The sequence below is a fragment of the Schistocerca serialis genome, unplaced genomic scaffold (genome assembly GCF_023864345.2).
Source record: "Schistocerca serialis cubense isolate TAMUIC-IGC-003099 unplaced genomic scaffold, iqSchSeri2.2 HiC_scaffold_218, whole genome shotgun sequence".
Lineage (NCBI taxonomy): Eukaryota > Metazoa > Arthropoda > Insecta > Orthoptera > Acrididae > Schistocerca > Schistocerca serialis.
The window spans coordinates 55,001-62,500 of record NW_026047782.1 but is presented as its reverse complement, the minus strand read 5'-3'; the positions used below and the strand labels follow the sequence as shown (position 1 = coordinate 62,500).

The window sequence follows — 7,500 nt, the reverse complement described above, 5'->3', positions numbered from 1 at the left end:
ATTCGGGCGCCTTAACTCGGCGTTTGGTTCATCCCACAGCGCCAGTTCTGCTTACCAAAAGTGGCCCACTTGGCACTCCGATCCGAGTCGTTTGCTCGCGGCTTCAGCATATCAAGCAAGCCGGAGATCTCACCCATTTAAAGTTTGAGAATAGGTTGAGGTCGTTTCGGCCCCAAGGCCTCTAATCATTCGCTTTACCGGATGAGACTCGTACGAGCACCAGCTATCCTGAGGGAAACTTCGGAGGGAACCAGCTACTAGATGGTTCGATTAGTCTTTCGCCCCTATACCCAGCTCCGACGATCGATTTGCACGTCAGAATCGCTACGGACCTCCATCAGGGTTTCCCCTGACTTCGTCCTGGCCAGGCATAGTTCACCATCTTTCGGGTCCCAACGTGTACGCTCTAGGTGCGCCTCACCTCGCAATGAGGACGAGACGCCCCGGGAGTGCGGAGGCCGCCGCCCCGTGAAGGGCGGGGAAGCCCCATCCTCCCTCGGCCCGCGCAAGGCGAGACCTTCACTTTCATTACGCCTTTAGGTTTCGTACAGCCCAATGACTCGCGCACATGTTAGACTCCTTGGTCCGTGTTTCAAGACGGGTCGTGAAATTGTCCAAAGCTGAAGCGCCGCTGACGGGAGCGATTATTCCGCCCGAGAGCATCCCGAGCCAACAGCGGCGCGGGTCCGGGGCCGGGCCAGGTAGGTCCGTCATCCGGGAAGAACCGCGCGCGCTTGCCGGGAGCCCGAGCGCCCAAAGGGGCGAATCGACTCCTCCAGATATACCGCCGGGCAGCCAGCCAGGACACCGGGGCTCTGCCCAACAGACGCGAACCGAGGCCCGCGGAAGGACAGGCTGCGCACCCGGGCCGTAGGCCGGCACCCAGCGGGTCGCGACGTCCTACTAGGGGAGAAGTGCGGCCCACCGCACACCGGAACGGCCCCGCCCCGCGGCGAGTGGAAAGGCAACCGGACACGACCCCGCCGCGAATTGCTCCGCGCGGGCGGCCGGCCCCATCTGCCGAGGGCGGAGGCCAGTGGCCGGATGGGCGTGAATCTCACCCGTTCGACCTTTCGGACTTCTCACGTTTACCCCAGAACGGTTTCACGTACTTTTGAACTCTCTCTTCAAAGTTCTTTTCAACTTTCCCTCACGGTACTTGTTCGCTATCGGTCTCGTGGTCATATTTAGTCTCAGATGGAGTTTACCACCCACTTGGAGCTGCACTCTCAAGCAACCCGACTCGAAGGAGAGGTCCCGCCGACGCTCGCACCGGCCGCTACGGGCCTGGCACCCTCTACGGGCCGTGGCCTCATTCAAGTTGGACTTGGGCTCGGCGCGAGGCGTCGGGGTAGTGGACCCTCCCAAACACCACATGCCACGACAGGCGGCAGCCTGCGGGGTTCGGTGCTGGACTCTTCCCTGTTCGCTCGCCGCTACTGGGGGAATCCTTGTTAGTTTCTTTTCCTCCGCTTAGTAATATGCTTAAATTCAGCGGGTAGTCTCGCCTGCTCTGAGGTCGTTGTACGAGGTGTCGCACGCCACACCGCCAGCCGGCTGTGCACGCTACCGAGTAAGTACCGGTATGCGAACCGCCAGGCGACGGGCGCGCATCGCACGTTTAAGGAGACGCGGCCGGCCCCACAGGCGGCCACGACACTCCCAGGTCTGCGAAGCGGGGCAAACGCCGCGCGCTTCAGTATACGTAGCCGACCCTCAGCCAGACGTGGCCCGGGAACGGAATCCATGGACCGCAATGTGCGTTCGAAACGTCGATGTTCATGTGTCCTGCAGTTCACATGTCGACGCGCAATTTGCTGCGTTCTTCATCGACCCACGAGCCGAGTGATCCACCGTCCTGGGTGATCTTTTCATAGTTTCCACCATCTCTTTCGAGACAGTTGCATAGGCGGGACTGAGGCGTGTGGCGGCCCTGTTCCAGCGTTCAGTGTCCAACGGCCTCACGGCCGATGGGCGTCGTACGGCTCCACACCGGAGCGGACAGGCAGTCGGGCGAAAGTCATTCAAAACCGGCGCCAGGCGCCAGGTGCCGCAGGCCAGCCGCTCCAGCGCTTCAGCGCTCGTACCACACAACATTGCCGTTAGTTTTGAGACGAACGCGTGGTTCCGCACGCGGCGCACGGCTACTGCGAGCCGTACAGGTAGCTGCGTGTTGCGCGACACGACACGCACATCGAAAGACATGCAGTCTAGTCGGTAATGATCCTTCCGCAGGTTCACCTACGGAAACCTTGTTACGACTTTTACTTCCTCTAAATGATCAAGTTTGGTCATCTTTCCGGTAGCATCGGCAACGACAGAGTCAATGCCGCGTACCAGTCCGAAGACCTCACTAAATCATTCAATCGGTAGTAGCGACGGGCGGTGTGTACAAAGGGCAGGGACGTAATCAACGCGAGCTTATGACTCGCGCTTACTGGGAATTCCTCGTTCATGGGGAACAATTGCAAGCCCCAATCCCTAGCACGAAGGAGGTTCAGCGGGTTACCCCGACCTTTCGGCCTAGGAAGACACGCTGATTCCTTCAGTGTAGCGCGCGTGCGGCCCAGAACATCTAAGGGCATCACAGACCTGTTATTGCTCAATCTCGTGCGGCTAGAAGCCGCCTGTCCCTCTAAGAAGAAAAGTAATCGCTGACAGCACGAAGGATGTCACGCGACTAGTTAGCAGGCTAGAGTCTCGTTCGTTATCGGAATTAACCAGACAAATCGCTCCACCAACTAAGAACGGCCATGCACCACCACCCACCGAATCAAGAAAGAGCTATCAATCTGTCAATCCTTCCGGTGTCCGGGCCTGGTGAGGTTTCCCGTGTTGAGTCAAATTAAGCCGCAGGCTCCACTCCTGGTGGTGCCCTTCCGTCAATTCCTTTAAGTTTCAGCTTTGCAACCATACTTCCCCCGGAACCCAAAAGCTTTGGTTTCCCGGAGGCTGCCCGCCGAGTCATCGGAGGAACTGCGGCGGATCGCTGGCTGGCATCGTTTATGGTTAGAACTAGGGCGGTATCTGATCGCCTTCGAACCTCTAACTTTCGTTCTTGATTAATGAAAACATACTTGGCAAATGCTTTCGCTTCTGTTCGTCTTGCGACGATCCAAGAATTTCACCTCTAACGTCGCAATACGAATGCCCCCGCCTGTCCCTATTAATCATTACCTCGGGTTCCGAAAACCAACAAAATAGAACCGAGGTCCTATTCCATTATTCCATGCACACAGTATTCAGGCGGGCTTGCCTGCTTTAAGCACTCTAATTTGTTCAAAGTAAACGTGCCGGCCCACCGAGACACTCAATAAAGAGCACCCTGGTAGGATTTCAACGGGGTCCGCCTCGGGACGCACGAGCACGCACGAGGCGGTCGCACGCCTTCGGCTCGCCCCACCGGCAGGACGTCCCACGATACATGCCAGTTAAACACCGACGGGCGGTGAACCAACAGCGTGGGACACAAATCCAACTACGAGCTTTTTAACCGCAACAACTTTAATATACGCTATTGGAGCTGGAATTACCGCGGCTGCTGGCACCAGACTTGCCCTCCAATAGATACTCGTTAAAGGATTTAAAGTGTACTCATTCCGATTACGGGGCCTCGGATGAGTCCCGTATCGTTATTTTTCGTCACTACCTCCCCGTGCCGGGAGTGGGTAATTTGCGCGCCTGCTGCCTTCCTTGGATGTGGTAGCCGTTTCTCAGGCTCCCTCTCCGGAATCGAACCCTGATTCCCCGTTACCCGTTACAACCATGGTAGGCGCAGAACCTACCATCGACAGTTGATAAGGCAGACATTTGAAAGATGCGTCGCCGGTACGAGGACCGTGCGATCAGCCCAAAGTTATTCAGAGTCACCAAGGCAAACGGACCGGACGAGCCGACCGATTGGTTTTGATCTAATAAAAGCGTCCCTTCCATCTCTGGTCGGGACTCTGTTTGCATGTATTAGCTCTAGAATTACCACAGTTATCCAAGTAACGTGGGTACGATCTAAGGAACCATAACTGATTTAATGAGCCATTCGCGGTTTCACCTTAATGCGGCTTGTACTGAGACATGCATGGCTTAATCTTTGAGACAAGCATATGACTACTGGCAGGATCAACCAGGGAGCTGCGTCAACTAGAGCTGAGCAGCCGGCCGCCCGGGAGTGTGTCCCGGGGGCCCGCGCGAACACGCAAGCGTCCGCTCAATTATTCTGCAAACAGGAGGAGGCTGAGCTCCCCTGCACAACACACCTCGAAACCCTCTCAGGTCCCGGCGGCGCGCAGCGCCGTCCTAAGTACTTGGTCGGGTTCGAGAGAGGCGCAATCGCCCGGAGTTAGGCGAGTAGACGCTTTAGGTGCGACCACCCGTGCTCCCAACTGAGCTTGCCGCTGCCGACAGAGGCCCGGGAGCGTGCTGTCGTGGCATTGCCGGCGGGAGACAACACGCGCCACCTACGGTGACCGGCAGCTCCAACGCCAGCGCCACAGAAGGACAAAAGCCCCACTTGGGTGCCGAAGCGAACTCTCCCAGCACAGCGCACGCGCCAACACGTCCGCACAGCTGCGATACAAACCACCTGCGAGAACCGCTGGGGCGACCGAGCAGCAGACGGCGTCGCGGCGCCGAGCGCCGGGCGGCGGCGCATCCTCAGCGCACACAGTCCTCAATCGGACCAGCACACTGCAGATGGCCACCGCGCTTCGCACCGGGCCCGCGAGGACCTACTTTGGCCGCAAGGCGCCGCGAGCAGGGGGCGCCGGCGCGCAGCTGCGCCGCCTGCCGCGTCCGTCGGCCGGCGCGCCTGCCACTGGCCGCCCCCACCAGCCGGCTGTAGCGCGTGCGCCCACGCACCGCGCTGCCAGCACGCCGGGCGGCCCCCCCTCACCGGCCGGGGACGGTCCCACCCAGCCACCGCCGCGTATCGCCTCACACCCAGATCCCCTTTCGCGTTCGTGGGCATGGTGGGTCCCCTTTCACGTTCGTGGGCATGGTGGGTATCCCTGAAACAACCGGTTAATAGCTCGACCGATCGTCGCCAACACTGATTCACCTCTAGCGAGAACAACCGCACCACAACGGGTTACCTGTTGTTCATTTGCGTAACGTCACCAGCAAACGTAGACGTCCATCGCCATTTGCAACGAGTATTGCATGCCTGTGTCAGGTGTCACAACACACTACGTCTGCCCACATAGACGCAACAACATGTGCACGCCTCGAGAACACGTGGAAGGTAGCCCCCGTACGTATGCGGTGTCCATTGCGCGAACGACTGTCAGCCGGCCTCTGCAGGATGTCGCAGATGTGGAACGCGGTGCAACATGCTATCACGGTGTGTGAGAAGAGACGACTACGTCCGAATACACGCTCCACTACATCAACAGACTGCTCATGCTGATCGCCATCCAGGGCGTCCGTTCCTCCCACACGTCTGAATGGCGTACCACACTGCAATCCAGCTCTTATAGGGAGACGACACGTAGCTGCGTGCACAATATTTGGACTGTATGGTCTGCCGTTGCTAGGCGCAGTCGTCGTACGGTCACACATGTGCCACGATGTATCATTCAGTACATACGGACCAATGTGCAGTACAGTTTGTGGGTTTTGCGTACATCGGCGGACAGGTGACAGGCCGTACCACAACGTAGGCTGAGTACGTCGGCATGCGAAGGGCATTGAACATGCAAACTTCTCAACGACCAGCTTGCGAAGGCAGGGGGGAAGGGGGGGGGGCATGTACGTCCTGCTGCTATCCACATTACAGTGTATAGCAGGAGCATGTGGAAAGTCAGCAACACCTGCAAGGTGTTTAACATGACGCGATACACAGGGGACCGGGCAGTGCGAATAGCGAACTATATTGCGAGGGTTGCGGTTAGGCAACACTACACTAATTTAACGAGTTGCATAACAATTACAGAGCAGGTTCAGCGACAACGTGCGTCAGGTTAAGGCGCAATATAGGTTAGGTTGAGGCACAATATAGGTTAGGTTAAGGCACAACATGGGTTACGTTAAGGCACAAATTGGGTTACGTTAAGGCACAACATGGGTTACGTTAAGGCACAACATGGGTTACGTTAAGGCACAAATTAGGTTACGTTAAGGCACAAATTAGGTTACGTTAAGGCACAAATTAGGTTACGTTAAGGCACAAATTAGGTTACGTTAAGGCACAAATTAGGTTACGTTAAGGCACAAATTAGGTTACGTTAAGGCACAAATTAGGTTACGTTAAGGCACAAATTAGGTTACGTTAAGGCACAAATTAGGTTACGTTAAGGCACAAATTAGGTTACGTTAAGGCACAAATTAGGTTACGTTAAGGCACAAATTAGGTTACGTTAAGGCACAAATTAGGTTACGTTAAGGCACAAATTAGGTTACGTTAAGGCACAAATTAGGTTACGTTAAGGCACAAATTAGGTTACGTTAAGGCACAAATTAGGTTACGTTAAGGCACAAATTAGGTTACGTTAAGGCACAAATTAGGTTACGTTAAGGCACAAATTAGGTTACGTTAAGGCACAAATTAGGTTACGTTAAGGTACAATATGGGTTAGGTTAAGGTACAATATGGGTTAGGTTAAGGTACAATATGGGTTAGGTTAAGGTACAATATGGGTTAGGTTAAGGTACAATATGGGTTAGGTTAAGGCACAACGTAGGTTAGGTTAAGGCACAACATAGGTTAGGTTAAGGCACAACATAGGTTAGGTTAAGGCACAACATAGGTTAGGTTAAGGCACAACATAGGTTAGGTTAAGGCACAACATAGGTTAGGTTAAGGCACAACATAGGTTAGGTTAAGGCACAACATAGGTTAGGTTAAGGCACAACGTAGGTTAGGTTAAGGCACAACGTAGGTTAGGTTAAGGCACAACGTAGGTTAGGTTAAGGCACAACGTAGGTTAGGTTAAGGCACAACGTAGGTTAGGTTAAGGCACAACGTAGGTTAGGTTAAGGCACAACGTAGGTTAGGTTAAGGCACAACGTAGGTTAGGTTAAGGCACAACGTAGGTTAGGTTAAGGCACAACGTAGGTTAGGTTAAGGCACAACGTAGGTTAGGTTAAGGCACAACGTAGGTTAGGTTAAGGCACAACGTAGGTTAGGTTAAGGCACAACGTAGGTTAGGTTAAGGCACAACGTAGGTTAGGTTAAGGCACAACGTAGGTTAGGTTAAGGCACAACGTAGGTTAGGTTAAGGCACAACGTAGGTTAGGTTAAGGCACAACGTAGGTTAGGTTAAGGCACAACGTAGGTTAGGTTAAGGCACAACGTAGGTTAGGTTAAGGCACAACGTAGGTTAGGTTAAGGCACAACGTAGGTTAGGTTAAGGCACAACGTAGGTTAGGTTAAGGCACAACGTAGGTTAGGTTAAGGCACAACGTAGGTTAGGTTAAGGCACAACGTAGGTTAGGTTAAGGCACAACGTAGGTTAGGTTAAGGCACAACGTAGGTTAGGTTAAGGCACAACGTAGGTTAGGTTAAGG

The 7,500-nt window shown here is 54.7% G+C and overlaps 3 non-coding genes across 3 annotated transcripts in view; all 3 read right to left on the bottom strand.

Annotated features, from left to right (window-relative positions):
* Nucleotides 1–1,522, bottom strand: part of LOC126444048 (large subunit ribosomal RNA) — a 4,221-nt gene extending 2,699 nt beyond the window's left edge. Inside the window, exon 1 of the ribosomal RNA XR_007582375.1 lies at nucleotides 1–1,522. This exon is cut by the window's left edge and continues 2,699 nt beyond it. This is a non-coding gene — a ribosomal RNA (large subunit ribosomal RNA).
* A 188-nt stretch (nucleotides 1,523–1,710) lies between these two features.
* On the bottom strand, nucleotides 1,711–1,865 carry LOC126444053 (5.8S ribosomal RNA). Its single transcript, XR_007582379.1, has one exon. It is a non-coding gene; the product is annotated as a 5.8S ribosomal RNA (ribosomal RNA).
* Nucleotides 1,866–2,218: 353 nt separating this feature from the next.
* On the bottom strand, nucleotides 2,219–4,127 carry LOC126444042 (small subunit ribosomal RNA). The gene has a single exon (XR_007582370.1). It is a non-coding gene; the product is annotated as a small subunit ribosomal RNA (ribosomal RNA).
* Between the last annotated feature and the right edge of the window lie 3,373 nt (nucleotides 4,128–7,500).